We start from the raw sequence: 19634 nt of genomic DNA on the forward strand, positions 1-19634 counted from the left end.
CAAAGCTTTGGAAGCTGCTGCATTGACGAGGCTCCTACCAACGCAACACTCACGTTTTCCATCCAGCTATATACTGTAAGTTTTCTGACCCTGTTCATTTTGAAAATATGCCACTGTAGCTTAGGTGAGAATTTTTACTGTAGCCGCATGCAAGGGTTTTCTGGGTTGCGAGGGTAGGAGGGTGACAGCCCTTTTTAGGCTAGGGCACACTTGTTGTAGGAAATTGCCTTAGAGTATGGGTTTCAAGATGCTTCGTCAGGAATTCTGGTTAGGATTTTTAGGAACTTTGGGTGTAAAACCAGGTAGCTTAGGGGATACGCTTCAAAAGTGGTTTTGCATCGTTCTGCCTGTTGGAACTTCCCCCCCAAGGAAAATTTTTACTCTGAGCCCCCTGACACACGAATTCCGAGTAACCTGGGATCTGTTGGGATCATATGCGCGTGTTCATTGAACCGCGTGGTTCCACTCTCCACGGGCTGGGCTTACCTCAGCTCGTGTAAATAATAATTGCTTCGTCCTTCTGCTTGGGTCGCCTTTTCTAAAGTGTTTTTTTTTGTTCGATAGGCGACCAGATGGCTCCAAAAAGGGACTTGCCTCAGAAGAACGTGGGAAGCTCGATCTCCCAGCAAGAGAAAGGAAAGGCGGTGATGCCCAGCTCGCCGATCCCCCACTTTGGCCCGGCCGTGGAGAGACAAGTCGAGGTGGTCCCCGACGCATTCTTTGAGGCGGAAAGGATCGTCTCAAAGGTGACCGACCAGGCGAAGATCAATAAACTTTTCCTCACCCACAAGATCCCACTGGGGAAGGCCTCAGTCATAGCCCGACCTGCTGCAGAGGGCGAGCGGAGCTGTACGCCGCTAGACGAATCGTTCGCGGCCTGGAGCGGTGAGCACTTCAAGGCAGGGGCCTTCCTCCCCCTGGACCAGTACTTCGCCGACTTTCTAAATTACGTGGGGCTGGCCCCATTTCAGCTCCCCCCAACTCCTACCGTCTGCTGGCGGGGTTGAGGTACTTGTTCAAGAAGCAGGAGTGGGAGGTCCCTACTCCTGCTGATATTTTATATTTCTTTTGCCTCAAAGCCAGCCCGGATCAGCGGGGGCGAGGTGACGGGTTTTACTATTTAACCCGTTTTCCAAATACGGCGGCGGTCATCGAGCTGCCAAGTCATCCAAATGACTTTAAGGACCAGTTTTTCATGTCAACTGGGTTCCGGAACTGTGAGCACCACTACTTCAATCGTCCTCGTAAGTGAACCCTGACCCTAGCTCGCCTTTTGAGTTTTGTTTAATTTTAGCTCCCCCGTACTCCATTCTGACTCCAGCCCAACCTTGCAGCCATCTACGCGAGGACCGAGAAGTCTGCGACCCTCGGGGGTCAATATGAAACACTGGCGGGCTTGCCCCCCAGTGAAAAGGACTACCACGTGCTCGTGACGGACGAGACGATGGTGTTCTGCAAACTGATTTTTCCAAATCAGACTCTGAACCTGAAGAGACCCTGGGGGCCACCCCCAGCTCGCGCAAACAGACCTATCCCCGTGGAGGAGGTCGCGAAAGAGGAGGACGAAATAGCTGAAGTTCCGCTCGTGAGGAATAGAAAGAGGACCTTGGAGGTTGCTCAGGGGATGGACGAGGAGAGGATCCAAACCGGAGCAGCCGCGGGTCCTTCTGGTTAAGGTAACCCTTATTTGTTTAAGAATGTAGATAGGGCCACTGCAGACCCCCGGCTGGTTAGGTTCAACCCTAGGCAGATCGTCCATCGTCACGGGAGGGATCCGGACCTGAATACACTCCTGCTCCAGTGTGTTGACCGGCTCGTGCTGGATCACCAAGAGAGCCGGCCTAGGGGTACCATAGTAGTAGATAACACCCTAGCTTTTAGTTCAATCCTTTTTGAGGAGTATGGGACCAACTTACGCACATGGCCATCACTCCAGAGGGGTACCTATGCCCCGGGGCTAAGACAATATGTAGAAGAGTCAAGCCCCGAGTCAGAACCGGACCTAGAATCCGCGCCAGTTCGTGAGATAATTGTCCTAGGCTCTTCCAGCTCGGGGGGTAGGGCTCCCTTAATATTCGTATACTTTTTTGCTTTTACTCTCTGCATGTTTGCTAACTTGTAATAACCATGTTTTTGTCTTTGGCAGAAGAGATGTCTCAGCCCGGGGGTAATTTGCGGGGTGTAGTCTTCGGCGGGAATCCACCAGCAGGGCCAAGGCTGAAAAGGCTCCGAGAGTCCAAGAGCGCGGCCGGGGCCTCCACCAAATCCCCGGCTAAGGAGAAGGAGAAGACCCCGCCATCCCAGGTCGATGGGGCGATGCTCCCCGTTGCCCGAGCAGGAGACATGCCCCCGCCACCCCAGCGGTCTCCACCATCCACCCAGGACGTGGTACTGGAGGTCGGGGCTCCCGTGCTCCCGGACGTACGCATACCGGTCAACTCCCATGATTTGGGAAAGATCCCCGAAGCATTCCGGGGGATGTTGTATGAGTCGGGAGCTATGCCATCGGCCGCTTCTACAAGCTCAAAGAGAAGGATCTCCGAGCTATCAAAGCAACGAGCCCAGTCCGAGTCATAGAGTCTTCGCTGGACATGACTTTAACGGTAATCTGCCCCACTCTTTTAAAGTTGTAACACTTATACAATGCCTTGTCTTTCCACTTAGTCAACTTATCCTTCCTTTCTTGCAGGGCATTGCTGCCGCTCATCGAGGCATCTCCAAGACCAAGGCTCAGCTCGAGGAGATGGAGGCTGAACGCCAGGCCGCCCTTCAGGAAGCCCAGGCGGTGAAAGACGTGCTGGCGACTTCGAAGGCCGAGCTAGAGAGGAGTCGCTCCGAGAACCGAGAACTTAAAACCTCCCTTGCCACTTCGCGAGCAGATCTCGAGGCAGCGAAGACCGAGGCCCAGACTGCCCTGAAGGCCGCCTTGGAAGCCGAGCGGGCCATCTCGGAGCAGTCCCTGCAGGACCTGTTCTATCACTGCTGGGCTCATAACCCGGATGCTTACTTCTCCTTTATGCCGCCGGACCTCTGGGCTTTTTTGCTGCCGAAGCTCCAAGCCCGCCTAAACAAAGAGGCACCGCCCTCGGAGACTGGGGAGGCCTCTGGCACGGTGGAGCAGGACGAGACTGCGACCTCAAAAGGACCAGCTGACGGGGCCTAGGGCGCTTCTCTGAGCATTTTTAATTATTTTTATTTTCTTTGTAACCTTTTCATGAGGTGTTTTCATCTCGAGACGATTTATTTGGCAATCTTAACTTATATATATATTTTATATATATAAGCCTAGTTCATGCTAACCGTTATTTATATCCCGAGCTCTTTAAGAAAAAGCCGCGACCAATAAACTTAAGTTAACTTCCAAGTTTTATGACCCGGTTAAAATCAGGAACTTATTTTGAAAACTTAGTTCGTGTTAACTTTTATCCATATCCCGAGCTCTTTAAGAAGAACCACGATCAATAAATTTAAGTTAACTTCTAAGTTTTATGACCCGGTTAAAACCAGGAACTTATTTTGAAAACTTAGTTCGTGTTAACTTTTATCCATATCCCGAGCTCTTTAAGAAGAACCACGATCAATAAATTTAAGTTAACTTCTAAGTTTTATGACCTGGTTAAAACCAGGAACTTATTTTGAAAACTTAGTTCTTGTTAACTTTTATCCATAACCCGAGCTCTTTAAGAAGAACCACGATCAATAAATTTAAGTTAACTTCTAAGTTTTATGACCCGGTTAAAACCAGGAACTTATTTTGAAAACTTAGTTCGTGTTAACTTTTATCCATATCCCGAGCTCTTTAAGAAGAACCATGATCAATAAATTTAAGTTAACTTCTAAGTTTTATGACCCGGTTAAAACCAGGAACTTATTTTGAAAACTTAGTTCGTGTTAACTTTTATCCATATCCTGAGCTCTTTAAGAAGAACCACGATCAATAAATTTAAGTTAACTTCTAAGTTTTATGACCCGGTTAAAACCAGGAACTTATTTTGAAAACTTAGTTCGTGTTAACTTTTATCCATATCCCGAGCTCTTTAAGAAGAACCACGATCAATAAATTTAAGTTAACTTCTAAGTTTTATGACCCGGTTAAAACCAGGAACTTATTTTGAAAACTTAGTTCGCGCTAACCCTTACCCATAGATAAGAGTCAACACCTAAGTCGTTAAGGAGACCTGGTTATGTCCAGGTACCATATGCCCCCCAAGTAACTGGGAAAGGGTCTTTCGTGGTTACTTTTAAAATCACACTTGCAAATAAAAAGAAACATTCGATTCTTATTTATACATAGAAAGTGGCCCTCCAGGCCTTACAAGTGGATCACTGGTAGTATTTCTTTAAGTGGATGGCATTCCAAGTCCGCGGGATCGCCCCTCCATCAAGTCGAGCTAACTTATAAGTTCCCTCCTTGATGACTTCGACGACCTGGTATGGTCCTTCCCAGTTCGGTCCCAAAACCCCATCTTTGGGATCTTTACCGGCCAGGAAAACTCTCCTTAGGACCAAATCGCCAACGCTAAAGACGCATTTTTTGACATTGGTGTTGAAGTAGCGAGTGATCTTTTGCTGATAATGGGCGAGTTGGAGTTGCGAATCCTCCCGATTTTCATCAATCAGGTCTAGGGAATGGCACAAGAGTTCGTGGTTCCGGTCTTGGTCGTAGGATTGGACTCTATGCGACAGAACCTTAACCTCAACGGGGAGGACTGCTTCACTCCCGAAGGCTAGGGAGAAAGGAGTGTGACCCGTGGGAGTTCGATGCGAGGTCCGGTACGCCCACAGGACCTGGGGGAGCTGGTCTAGCCAGACCCCTTTTGCCTCATCTAGCCTCTTCTTGAGGCTCGTCTTTAGAGTTTTGTTCACAGCCTCGACCTGGCCGTTCGCCTGGGGATAGGCCACGGACGAGAAACTTTTCACAATTCCGTGCCTTTCACAAAATTCGATGAACAGATCGCTGTCAAATTGGGTGCCGTTGTCGGAGACGATCTTCTTAGGAAGGCCAAATCGACAAATGATGCTTTTCACCACAAAGTCGAGTACTTTCTTTGACGTTATTGTCGCCAATGGCTCTGCTTCGGCCCACTTGGTGAAGTAGTCAATGGCTACCACGGCGTAACGGACCCCGCCCTTCCCGGTGGGCAGGGCGCCCACTAGATCTATTCCCCAAACGGCAATTGGCCAAGGAGCCGAGATCATTTTTAGCTCGACCGGAGGAGCTCGGGCAACCACAGCGAATCGCTGACACTTGTCGCACCTTTTCACATACGAGACTGAGTCTTTGGACAGAGTCGGCCAATAATAACCTTGCCTGAGAACCTTTAAGGCCAGGCTTTGCCCCCCAGTGTGGTCTCCGCAGAATCCTTCGTGAACTTCCTGCAGGATGGCCTTTGCCTCACTTGGAAGAACGCACCGGAGGAGAGGTAGGGAATGCCCACGTCGGTACAACACTCCTTCGACTAGCGTATATCTAGGAGCTTGATAAAGGATTCGTCGTGCGTCGTTACGCTCTTCGGGTAACCTGCCCTCGACGAGATACTCAAGAATGGGAGTCATCCAGGTCGGCCTAATATCAATCATCTCGATCTCTACCCGATCTCCCTCTATACTTGGCTTTTCCAAGAATTCTATTGGCACCAACCCCAGGGTTTCTGCCTCTCCCGAGGTGGCGAGTTTGGCGAGAGCATCTGCGTTGGCGTTCTGCTCCCGAGGTATTTGTTCGATCGAACCTAGCCCAAACGCGGACAGCTCGGCTTTTACTTTTGCCAAGTAGGCCGCCATCTTTGGTCCCCGCGCCTGATATTCTCCCAGAACCTGGTTCACCACGAGCTGGGAGTCACTGAAGCACTGGACGGAGCTCGCCTTTAGCTCGCTAGCTACCCTCAGCCCAGCCAACAAAGCCTCGTACTCTGCCTCATTGTTAGACGCCTTGAACCCGAACCTTAGCGCCGAGTGGAATCTATGTCCCTCGGGGGATATCAGGATGATTCCGGCCCCGGAGCCGTTCTCGTTAGATGAACCATCGATGAAGATCTTCCTCGACGAATGTGGGGAGGCGACCTGAGGCAAGCCTTCTGATGGATTCTCCTGGAATCCCGTGCACTCCGCCACGAAGTCGGCCAAGGCTTGACTTTTTATGGCAGTTCGGGGAGTATAGAAAATCTCGAACTGACTGAGTTCGATCGCCCACTTTAGCAAACGTCCCGATGTTTCAGGCTTTTGCAACACCTGCCTTAGAGGCTGATCGGTCATGACGTGTACAGAGTGGGACTGGAAGTACGGCCTGAGCTTTCGCGAGGCCGTGATTAGGCAGAACGCCAGTTTTTCCATTAGTGGGTATCGCGACTCTGCTCCGAGGAGTCTCTTGCTGATGTAGTAGACTGGCTTTTGAACTTGGTCCTCTTCCCGTACTAGCACGGCGCTTGCTGCATCCTTAGTGACGGCCATGTACAGATAAAGAGGTTCTCCTGCCCTGGGCTTGGACAGTACGGGCGGCTCAGCCAGATGCGCCTTCAAGTCGAGGAATGCGCTTTCGCATTCTACTGTCCACTCAAACTTCTTGTTTCCCCGGAGCAGGTTGTAGAAGGGCAAACACTTGTCGATTGATTTGGAAATGAACCGGTTGAGTGCTGCCACTCTTCCTGTGAGGCCTTGGACGTCTTTCCGCGACCTGGGGGAAGGAAGCTCGAGCAGTGACCTGATTTTGTCGGGGTTTGCCACGATTCCTCGGGTATTGACTATGAACCCCAGGAATTTCCCTGACGCGACACCGAACGTGCATTTATGAGGATTGAGCCCCATGCCGTATTCTCGTAGTATTTTAAAACATTCTTCCAGGTCAGGAACATGGTTGTCGGCAGTCTTTGATTTGACAAGCATGCCATCAACATACACCTCCATGTTCTTTCCGATCTGGTCCGCGAACATTCTGTTTACTAGCCTTTGATAGGTAGCTCCGGCATTCTTCAGACCGAATGGCATGACTTTGTAGCAATAGACATTCGTTGGGGTCATGAAGCTGGTATGCTCCTGATCCGCCGGGTTCATCGCGATCTGATTGTAGCCTGAGTACGCGTCCATGAAGGACATGAGCTCGTGCCCCGCCGTGGCATCCACCAGCTGATTGATCCTTGGCAATGGAAAGCAATCCTTGGGGCATGCTTTATTCAGGTCGGAGAAGTCAATACAGGTCCGCCACTTCCCGTTGGGCTTTGGAACTAGCACGGGATTAGCGACCCAAATTGGAAATTTGGCTTCGCGGATAAAACCACATTTTTTGAGTCGGGCCACTTCTTCTTCAAGCGCTTCGGCTCGGGTCGTTCCTAAACGCCTCTGCTTTTGGGATTTGGCAGGAACACTTTTATCCAGGTGGAGTGTATGCATGATGACACTCGGACTAATCCCCACCATGTCCTCGTGGGACCAGGCGAATACGTCCAAGCTACTCTTCAGAAATGCAATCAGCTCCGCCTTTCTCTTGTTGCAGAGGTTCTTCCCAAGCCTAACCGTCCGTGATGGATTTTGTTCGTCAATGATCACCTCCTCGAGCTCCTCAATAGCCTGGAGCTCGGATCTATCCTCGCCTACTCGGGGGTCAATGTCCTCATTTAGGGCGATCTTTTCCTCTTCGGAAATCTGAGGTTTTTCAATCTCGGGAGCCGCCTTGGGTCCCTGAGATTCCTCTTCGCCCCGAATGGCCATTGCCAGCTGCCCGGGTTTAGACTTTCCCTTCATGGAAATGTTGTAGCATTCCCTGGCAGCGAGCTGATCGCCCTTGATGGTACTGACTCCTGTTGAAGTAGGGAACTTCATGGTGAGGTGTCGAACGGAAGTGATGGCTTCAAAAGCTATGAGCGCAGGTCGGCCCAAAATGGCGTTGTAGGCAGCGGAGCAGTCAATGACCACGAACTCAAGTAACTTGGAGACTGTCCGAGACTCTTCTCCTAGGGTGATCACCAGCTCGATCGTCCCTATCGCTGCCGATCCTTCTCTCGAAAAGCCATACAGCATCATCGAGGTGGCTTTTAGCTCGGCGACAGTCAGACCCATCTTTTCTAAGGTGGATCGGAATAGGAGGTTCACCGAGCTCCCATTGTCCACCAACACTCTCCTTACTTTCCGGTTGGCGAGCTGGACTGCTACGACCAAGGGATCGTTATGAGGGAATTGGACATGGCATGCGTCTTCCTCCGTGAAAGTTATCGGTTGTTTCTCTAACCGTTGCTGTTTTGACTGACGTTGCTCCGGGGCGAACTCCGCTCCGTTATGAGCCTTTAACTCATTCACATACCTCTTCTGTGCGCCTCTGCTCGTGCCAGCCATATGCGGCCCTCCAGAGATGGTGGATATCTCTCCCTCAATCACGGGAGGAGGGACGTCCTGATCTACCCGAGGCCCGGGCTGATTGGCTGGGACTTCTGGAGTTGGTCGACCCGCTGGGACCCTGTTTCGTGAATATTGCGCCAAGGGGCCTGCTCGGATGAGAGTCTCGATTTCACCTTTTAGATGTCTGCAATCGTCGGTATTGTGGCCGATGTCGTTATGGAAACGGCAGAACTTCAAAGTATCTCTCTTTCCCTTGTGGTGCTTCAATGGCTCCGGCCTCTTCCAGGGGACCCGAGCAGCGTTGGCCAGGAAAATATTTTCCCTGGACTGGGTGAGTTCAGTATATGTTGTGAATACGGGCTTGAATTTATCCACAGACTTATTCTTCTTTTGACCGTGCTGGCTGTTTTCACCGTTTCCCTTTCTTTTGCCCCCGCCGGGCTGGTTGTTCTGCGCGTCGCCGGGAATTGTCACCGCGATCTCCGCCCCTGCTCCTGCGGGCTTCTCGGGAACCTGGCTGGTCCCCGCGGCTGAAGCTTCAGCTTCCTCTAAGTTTATCCATTCTTGGGCTCTGTTAAGGAATTCGTTAACCGAGCCGACTCCCTTCCTTTGAATATCTTTCCACAGGTCTCCTCCGACCAGGATTCCGGTTCTCATGGCCATGAGCTTAGAACTATCGTCAGCGTCCCGAGCTCGAGCAGCGACATTCGCGAATCTACTCAAGTAGGCTTTTAGCGTCTCACCGGGCTGCTGTCTTATGTTAGCTAGGGAGTCTGCCTGGATTCGGGCAGCCTGGGAGGCGCGGAATGCCCTTTTGAAATCAGCTGAAAAAGTCTTCCAGGAACTGATTGACTGTCTTTTACTTTGCTTGAACCACTGCCTGGCAGGTCTGATCAGTGTGGAAGGAAAGATCAAGCAACCCAGCTCCGGGCCGATGTTATGAGCCATCATTAGGGTGTTGAACATTCCCAAATGATCCGACGGGTCTCCGTCCCCGTTGAACTTTGACAAATGGGGCATACGGAAACCGGACGGGTAGGCCGTCGCTGCTATATTAGGGGCGAAGAGTTCCATTTCGTCGCCAGAATCATACTCGTCTTTTTCTTTTTCTGTCAGGAGCTTTCTCATCAGCTCCTCCATCTGAGTCAGGCGCTCAAGGATTTTGTCCTGAGATCCTAGGTTATTCCGGGGCTGTTCCACAGCTCCGGACCCATTGTACACATTAGGTGGGTTGTTGCCCCTCCTATCTTGAGATAGGTTATTTGGGACATTCCCTCCGTTACGTACTTCGGATCGGACCCCCGCCGAGCGGGCCTGCCTACCATCTTCGGTTCGATCGTCTCTGTGAGAGTTGAGGTGATCTCGGAGGTCAACTCCTTGTGTAGTCGGGATACTTTGTGCCGAACTCAGTCTCTAACGCAGGTCTCCTCCCGAGAGATCACTCCGGCGACTATCAGTCCAGTGGCTCCTGCTGGATAGGCTTGGAGTGCGTCTTTGGCGGTTACGACCTGACCCTTCCCCTGGCACCCTGCTGCGCCAGGAAGGCCCAGGCGACGGCGGGTCTCTCCTACTACTCCCGTAGGCTGGGACGTCCTGAATGGGTTGAGGAGATGGGTATCTGATTGGAGAATGAGGATGCCTGACTGGGGAGGCAATCCTAGTTCCGTCCGTACGAATCAAATTTGGCGGGGGCCTTTCAGCCCTGCCAGCTTGCTGGTCCTGCGTAGGGCGAGCTGGACGAGGTGCAGGACGGTCTTCTGGGACGGGCTGGCGCTGCTGGCCCGCCCCGGATCTCCTTCGGGAGTTTCCTCGAGCTCTCCTGGGCGCCCTCGAGGAAGGTTGAGAGCTAGGGGTTGACGTCCTCACTGAACAGCTGTATTCCTGTTGTCTGACCCCAGGCCTTTCCCTGAAGTTTGCCTCTCGATGGTGCGATGAAGGGGCGGAGTTGGCTGCATGAGGCCTATCTGAACGGCTATGCTTGGACCGATTACTCCGGTGAGACTTAGGAGCCTCACCTTGCCTCTCTCCAACGTTAACGTTGGTTGTGAGAGGAGGTAGTCGGGCCAGAAAATCCTGGATCTGCCGACCGGCTGTTGCTAACTGGCTCCTCAGTTGAGCATTCTCCATTTCCACTACAGTATAATAACACGGGTTTAGATTAGGTGGCCAGGGTGCTGAGCTACCAGTGTCGTCCTGGCCCGCCGGCTGCTTTCCTGGCCTCTGCTGGACTTCAGGAATTTGCTCATCAGGGATGGCAACATGGTGGGCCTCCTGCCCATCATGAGGTTCTGTTTCGTTGCCATGCCTGGATCGAGTGGTCACCATAGTTGGGTGTTTGCGGTAGCACTAATCGAACTAGCTCTCAATGAAAGCACCAAACTGTTGACGCGGTTCTTCGCCAACAGGTAATTAAGAGAAGAAGAGAAAGGGATTAGTGCTGAAAGTAGAACCGTCACAGATATAAAATCTTAGAGAATGAACTATGTGACTTAAGACAAGTTTTTTAAGTGGTTCAAAGGTTAAAATCCTTCTACTCCACTAGTCAATATTATTGATGTATTCTGGGTATTTGGTTTACAAAGTATATGGCTCTTCAGAGACTATTTTTTCCAACCCCTATCAACTCCCAGGGTCCCCATATTTATAGGAGAAGGCACCTGGAAGTTGGTAGGGAGGCCATCACGTGACCTTACCATTGGTCATATCCACTCTGTAACATTTATGATTAATTCCTAAACCTGACACATAAGTGTGGTCTAATCAGCATGTAAGGAGATAATGGGTCGCACGGCCCAACCCAGCCGTGGGTGTCTGAATGCGCACGTTCCTGATGCGTGACCGGAAAGTCAGGGAGATATCGGACACATGATGTCAGATATAGGCACGTTTATCTTGCGTGTGTTGACTTCACAAAGGATCAGAGATCCACGAGCATCAGCTCGCACAACGAGCTGCTTTACCGACCCAACCTTCGGCCTTAAGGACTCCTTCCCCCAGCCTTGGGCAGCATTGGCGAGTTCTTGAGGATACCTCGAGCTAAATGAGCCACGACCTGGAAAACAAAATCTCTGACCTGGGGAAGGTCTCGGACTAACCTTGATTAGTCCGAGGCTCGACCTTCTAATCAGCCCGTGGGAAAACCAGGGCGTACAGCCTTAATACTAATTAGGGATAATTGCGGCATAAGTACCCAATGTTTGGGTTTTGTACGCGGCATAGACCAAATGTTTATTTTTAGTGGCAAAAGTACCTAAAGTCAGTAAAACTGTAATTTCGCCAGCCTCCTCCGTTAGACTCTGTTAGGCAGACACGTGTCACGTTTTTATTGGTCCGAATCATAATTATTTTTAAACATTGGGTACTTATGCCGTGTACAAAACCCAAACATTGGGTACTTATGCCGCAAATATCCCTAATATATTATTGAGTTGGACCAATCACAAAGTGACACGTGTTGGTCCAGTCATCATGAAACGGAACCTAATGGAGGAGGCTGACGGAATTACAGTTTTACTGACTTTGGGTACTTTTGCCACTAAAAATAAACATTGGGTCTATGCCGCGTACAAAACCCAAACATTGGGAACTTATGCCGTAAATATCCCTACTAATTACAAGGAGTTGGTGCGAGCTGTTCAAGCAAGAGACACTACTATTACCTTTGACGAACTACATGAAAAATTGTCCATTGTCCAACTTTGGAAACAATACCAACCAAAATTTATCTCACGGAGATCGTCCACCTTCAAGTCCATATCTGGGTTATTTCCAAATCTGTAGGATTCAAGGACACACAGCAAAAAATGCCCATCTTTTTTCGCATAGTACCAGTTCAATCATCGAACTATTCCACCCCACAAATGAGTCGCACCACTTCACCATGGCAGCCATAAGCTCGATTTGCTACAACTACTATTAACATTGCATCATGGCTCATAGATAGTTGGGATTCACACCATGTTACTTCTAACTTGAGCAATCTATCTCTTTATGAACCATACACTGGCACTGATGACATCATGATCGGAGTTGGCACGGGTCTTTCTATTACTCACACTGGTTCTACTTTTCTCTCAACTCGTAAAACAACATTTATCTTAAATAATGTCTAATGTGTTCCTAACATGAAAAATAATTTGATATCTATTTTTCAGTTTTGTACCTCTAACAATGTTTTTACAGAATTTTTGTTGGGGGAGAGTGAGATTACACCACCACAATATCTGGAATCTACACAAAATAATGATTGACGGAGACCAAAGAAAGATTGCAAAAGAAGATGCAAACCCTAGTTGTAGAACAATCTTCCTCAACATTGATGAACCTTCAAAACCCTTTGAAACCAACACTTTGAGCTTTTCCTTCTTCAATGCAAAAACACAACCAAAGGCTTATACACGACTCGAGTCGTTGTCCTAATTCTCTATTTCCTAGTTACCATTGATGCTTGAGACATTTTCTAAGATGAAATGAGAATTGGGATTGAACAAGCCTTAAACTCTTAAAGTCAAGCACTTTCTTTATGAGTTTCTTGGAGAAAACTTGTAACGACATCATTTCTTAACATACATATATATAGTGTAAACATAAAGTTCAACCTGAATACAACAATACTGAAATTTTGAATTTACAAAAAAATAACTATATTAAACAACACATAAACTAATGTTCATAACTTCAAACCATACAATACTCACAACTAAATAAATAATTTATCTTACATACAAATCTTAATACTTTTATAAATAATTTTCGTGGCGTTACTACACCTTAATGTAGAACTATAGATGTATCCAACTGATAAATTTAAAAGTTTTATGTAAATTACAAAGTTCAAGAAATATTTTTAAAGCTTTATGTAAATTATAAAATTCACAAAATACTTTTTATGAAATATAAATATAAAATCAAGTTTCTCGTTTATTTATAATATCGCATAGCCGAACTCCACTCCCTCCAGGTCAGCCTCATATGTACAGTCATGTTGGCTCTACGTATACTCATCAATAATTTATATTTGGGGCATCTTACCTACAACACAAACATTATCTGATGAGCTAAGGCTCAGTAAGTAGAATAACTACCTCATATGCATTAAAATAAACGTGCAACATGTTATGTATTTTCTTTCTTTCACTTTCCTTTCTTTTGGGCACTAGAGGATGCTGCTACCGCCATTACATAGGGAATCACATTCCCACCTGAACATAAACATGATAATAGGGAATTTCTCCCTCATAAACATTCATTATATAGGGAAGTACGTCTCCCTTATTACATTTTGGGACATAGGTCTCACAAGCAGCACCTCTACTTTAACGCTTTCAATAACTTGTCTGTGAACATTAAGCGTGCTTATACATAATATATATAACATTTTTGAAAATAACTTATGCATAAAAACAATATGACATAATAACATGTAAAGCATATAAATGCACATAAAAGACTTGTGTTGTAGATGATGATTCTACTTACGTTGCGTCCTGATAAAACAACTAAAATTGTTAGCTTCCTCATAAAAACATAAACTATTAACTTGCATAAAATCTACATGATATGATTTTAGTTTATAATTGTTATTATTCCATTTTTCCTATTTTATTATTTATTTTATGTCCAGCGTATGGTCATACTATAATTGTCCATGGCAAGATCCCAGTCTAAAAGTTGTGGTCAATGGTCATACGGAAATGTCCAGGTCAGAATACTTGTCCATAATAATAGGGAATAAGGTCATATAATAAAAGTCCATAATAGTCCAAAGTGTGACCATGGCCTATATAAGTTTAGTATTATAATGACACATAAAAAAAATAGTTTATATTTCAATTTTGGCATTGTAAATTATAACGACATGATAAAATAATCTATATATGATTTTTTTGCATTATAACGACATAGTAAAATAATCTATATATAAATTTTTGCATTATAACAACATAGTAAAATAATCTATACATAAATTTTTGGCATTATAACGACATAGTAAAATAATCTATATACAAATTTTGGCATTATAACGACATAGTAAAATAATCTAAATATATATAATAGCTAAATAACTGAACTGAAAGGCTCGGGAAGGAGCTTACCTAAAAGGTCTTCGTAGGCTAGCGTTACAGACAGAATTTTGCCTAGATCTTAGAGATTTAGAACTTTAAAAAAGTGTTAAGAAGATTTTTAGGCAAAGTGAGAGAAAAAAAATGAGGTTTTGTAATTCAAAATGAATTCTGGAAGAGCTTATTTATAGGAAAAACTTGGGTTACTATGCTGCATAGTAAAATATTTAAAAGATCAAGCATAGTAAAATAATAAAATATTCAAAATATCAAACATAGTAATTTGCTAAAGTCATCACTGTATCACTACTACATCAACATGTGAGACTCATGGGGTGGACCCTGCTGTGGGACCCTTGCGGACCCCGTTGTGGGACCCACTATAAATAGTACCTGGTGAATAGTAACCAAAAAAATGTAAACTTCACAATCTTCTTATATTACTTAGTTCAACATTTTTTACTCACAAACTTTTCTGAAAAAGTTTATCTAACATCCATAAATTAATTATTCTTATGTGTTAGTTACTTCAACAACTTAAAATTATTAAAATCCTACAGTAGAATACAGTTATATCCACAACAGTCAAGTTACCATTTCCAGCGGTTGGATCTTTATTCACCAACGGTCATAACGGCTAGTTTTTGTCCTATAAAACTTGTTCCTTCAATCATTTACTTGCAACAATTTCTTCATCTCTTACCCTTCTAGATAAAATTCAACATCTAATTATGAATTTCTCTTTATTGCTCATAACTTTAGTGATTGTTTGCTTGTACTTTGCATCATTCTATGGGTATTATACTAATGAAATGCCCATGGATATTATAGTTGCGTATTCATTAGTTATTCTTCCACTTTACTTAATAGCTCTAGCCTTTGATTAACATTGTAATGCACTCAAAAGTATGAATAGAAATATCTTCTCTTATTTTTCATAATTGTTATAATGCAGTTGTAGAAAGAAGTGGGAGTTACAATCTATCCTTCTTATAAATTTTCCTCCTTGAAAATCTAGAGTAAATCGGGATATTTAGCTTTCATCTCATCTTCACGCACCCACGTAGCCTCTTCTATTGTCTGGCTTCTCCACAATACCTTAACCAAAGGTATTTATTTATTTCTTAAGACCTTATTCTTTCGATCCAAGATTTGGACAGGTTTTTCCTCCTAGGTAAGGTCTTTTTCCACCTTGATAACTTCATGTTGCAACACGTGACTGGAATCAAGAATATATTTCTTCAACATAGACACATGGAAGACATCATATACATCCGACAACTCTGGTGGCAGTGCTAATTTATAGGCCACTTTTCCAATTCAGTCTAATATTTCAAAAGGTCCAATGGACCTTGGATTCAACTTTCCTTTTTGTCCAAATCTCATAACACATTTCATTGGTGTTATCCGTAGAAATATTTTTTCTACGACTTGGAACTCTAATGGTGTAGCACCCACATTATTTTGATATATATAGCCAATAATCACATGATTGCATTGCATTACATATCATACAATATGTATAATTTGAGCATATGCATATTCTTATAAGTGTTCTCATGTATAAGTATAAAAGTTGTGTATGTGATGTCTATATGTATGCTCAATATTATTAACCTTGTGGCATTTGAGTTGTCTTTTATGGGTGTTTGATGTGCTCAAGATATAAGAAAGTATGAAAAATATGGACAAGGCATGGAATTAAGTGATGAAAGTGAGATATAGAAGGCAAAATAGGTTAAGTAGTGAAAAATAGTACAATGTTGATTACTAGTATTTCGGTGTAAAATTGAGTATTTATGGATTTACCAAATGTAATCGAGGTATGATTAAGGTCTCATTGATGATGTAAAAATGGTTTTAGAACCATTAGATCAATTCTTGATGGGAGGTATACATAATCAGTGGTATTGATGCAAAGTCAAAACGAGCTTAGCATAAGTGCGCTACGCTCGATCGGGTAAGCATAACTATTGGGTATGAAGTCATATGGACCTAAGGTTTGGTGTGAGTGTTTTACACATAAGGATAATAGGCCTAGCAGATGATTAAGTCGAAATTATTGAAGTGATAAGGTTTTCATAAGTCAAAAGGTGAAATGATGAGATGAAAGGTGTCAACTTTTGACAATAAGGCTAAATCATTGAAAATAATGAATTTTCATCAACCTTATCACTTTGCACGACCATTATTCTGAAAAACAGAGAGAAAAGAAAACCAAAAACCATTTCTTGGCTGGTTTGAAGAAATTCTAAGGAGATCCAAGTGAAAGCAAAGCCAAAGAAGTAGATTAAGCTTAGTTCTAGCCTTTTTATGGTAAGTTCTTGTACTTGGAAGTTAAACTATGTTTTTGAATTTTTCTGAGAACTTATATATGGTGTTTTATCCTTTTTAAGATATTTCTTGGGGTTTCCAAGTGGTTTGAGGTTTAGAAAAGCTTGAAGAGATTGTTTTCGCCGAAAAGTTGCTCGGTAAGTGAAATTTTGTGTTTTATGAGGTTTTTGGGGTTCTTGGAGTACAAGATGATTTTTGGTTATTTGATTGAGTTTATAAGAGAGTATATATGTTTATAAATGTTTGAATATATGTGGAGACTCATTTAATTTGGGTGATGATCTAGGAGATAAGAATTTTATCAAAATCGGTATATGATAACTTTATGATGAATCATGTTGGTATTTGGGATATATGGTTATGGCAGGTTAATTGATGTTGATTATTGGTATATTTTGATATTTGAGGATAGCTAAAATTAAGGGGAAACTCTGTCAAAATTTCCCCAAATGTCTAAGATAAATCTAATGCTCGATCTAGGTGGTTTAAGGCATTTTAGGCATGATTTGGATATGAAAGTTGATATGATGTTTTAGGGGTATTTTTAAATGAGAGTTCAATGTCTTACTGCCTTCATTATGATGAGAAATCCATGCCATTGTCAGGATAAGCACATCAATACCTAAGACACCACTTGTTACACGGTGAACTATATTTTGGACAAAAGGTAAGTAAAGTACTCAACTGCAACACAAGAATTACATGTTATGTGAAAGTATGCATTATATGAATATTTTGTGAGTAAGTGGTATTAACATACATTGACACTTCATCATAAATTTGTATGCATGGCATAATAGTGATATGGTAAATTATTATATGATATAAGACCATGCATGATATTATGATGATTAATTATATGATGCCTTTGCAAGTTTTGTGCAACATAAAAGAAAGTTGTAATAAGAAGTTTAAGTTCAGTGCCACTGTTTTGAAAAGGCAAATGAAAGTGTTAATAAGTGTAAACGGAGGCCTATAGTAGGCTTATAGTGGCTGCCCAATAATTTGGGCTAGGTTTAGTGAACCAATTATATTGTTTGCCATATTTCCGTTTTTATTTCTCCTCCATATGAGTTATTGTTATATGTATTGACACCACAGTGTGTGGCCGCCTTAACTCTTGAGCCTGACGGGGCAACGATGGAATAAGGTTTTTAATGTGCCCTACTGTGGTGATGGCTAGCCGGAGGAGAACCCATGGGATTTTATATTGTATGTGTAACAAGCCCTGCAGGCATTGACCAATTCAAACAGTGTGCACAATATTAAGGGGCCCAAAATTTAAAAAGAAGTTGTGTATGTCCTTTGATATTGGGTAATCATTAGCATTGCATGCATTACTTTGCTTACTGAGCTTTAGGCTCACAGTTGTCTTGTGTTGCAGGTAGAGAAAGAAATGTGTGAATGACATGAGGAGAACTGAAGCATGGTCCTGACCCTGATTTGTACATATGAACATATCGACCTTTTGTGGGTTATTTCAATTATCAGTGAGATGTTTGTAATAAAGTGTGAAGTTATGTTTTGAAAATAAATTGGGTTATTTAATACTTATGTATAATATGTTTGAGACCCACTTTATGTTTAATGTAAATAATGTGAAATAAGTTTTCAAGTTTAAAAAAAAAAAAAAAATGTCCAAACTTTTGCAGTAATAAATTATGATATAGTTTTAAAACGTAACACCTCAAATATGGTTTTAACTAAAATAAGTGAGGGTGTTACAAATGGTCTTCTTCATTTGTATGCATAGCACTTTTGTCGACTTTGGGCTGCTGCTATCCTCTGTTGAATTTTTTGAACGACTTCCGCTGTCAACGTCACAATATCTGGTCCAGTCTGTTGCTCTATGTACTTTCTTTCACCCACCTTATGCCAATGGATAGGAGATTAACATTTCCGCCCATATAACGCTTCATAGGGTGTCATCCCTATGGTTTCCTGATAACTGTTGTTATAGGCAAATTCAATCAACAATAAATATTTAATCCACGATCCTTCAAAATCTAGGAGACACACTCTTAGTATATCTTCAAGAGTCTGTATAGTCATTTCTGTTTGGTCATCTGTTTGTGGGTGGAAATATGTACTAAATTTCAATCTTGTCCCCATAGCCTTGTGCAAGCTTTTCCATAACTTCGAAGTAAATTTTGAGTCTCTATCTGACACTATGGAAATTAGAATTCCATGTAATCGTACTATCTCTTGCACATAAGATTCTGCTAACTGGTCCCCTGTGTACGTCACCTTTACCGGAAGGAAACGAGCAAATTTTGTTAATCGATCGATGATGACCCATATCTAATCATATCATTTACTTGTTCGTGGAAATCCAATAATGAAGTCCATTGCAATCTGCTCCCATTTCCATTCTGGTAGTTCTAAGGGTTGCAGTTCTCCTCCAGGTCGTTGATGTTCTGCCTTAATCCTTTGGCAGGTAAAACACCGAGCTACGTATTGGGCTACATCTTTCTTCATGCCAGGCCACCAAAAGTGTTCCTTCAAACTTCTATACATCTTTGTTGAATCTGGGTGTACCGTGTATGGAGTGTTATGAGCTTCATTCATAATCTTTTTCTTATTGTCCTCTCTTGCAGGTACGCAAATTCTTCCTTTAAATTTTAATATTCTTGAGTCAGAAACATTAAAATTCTTCATTTTTTTCTTCTTTAACTTCTGCGTTGACCTTGGTTAGGTGAGGATCTGATTCTTGACCTTCTTTTATTTCCTCCAACAAAGTCGACTGCAACGTCAAATTGGACAATCCTCCGATTACTACTTCTATACCCGATCTTACTACCTCATGTTGTAGAGGTTTGGACAAGGCTTGAAGGAACATCAAGCTTGTCGATGTATTTCTACTTAATGCATTCGCTACTTTGTTAGCTTTTAAGTTCCTTCTGGGTAAAGAAG

The 19634-nt window shown here is 43.9% G+C and overlaps 1 long non-coding RNA gene across 2 annotated transcripts; it reads left to right on the plus strand.

Annotated features, from left to right (window-relative positions):
* The first annotated feature begins 16511 nt into the window (after nucleotides 1–16511).
* On the plus strand, nucleotides 16512–18328 carry LOC133781352 (uncharacterized). Of its 2 annotated transcripts, none has more exons than XR_009870068.1 (4): nucleotides 16512–16703; nucleotides 16784–16858; nucleotides 17327–17388; nucleotides 18106–18328. It is a non-coding gene; the product is annotated as an uncharacterized LOC133781352 (long non-coding RNA). The 2 variants fall into 2 exon arrangements; XR_009870069.1 differs by having other exon boundaries at nucleotides 16536–16703; nucleotides 17327–18017.
* Nucleotides 18329–19634: the final 1306 nt, after the last annotated feature.

The sequence above is a fragment of the Humulus lupulus genome, chromosome 1, assembly GCF_963169125.1.
Source record: "Humulus lupulus chromosome 1, drHumLupu1.1, whole genome shotgun sequence".
NCBI lineage: Eukaryota > Viridiplantae > Streptophyta > Magnoliopsida > Rosales > Cannabaceae > Humulus > Humulus lupulus.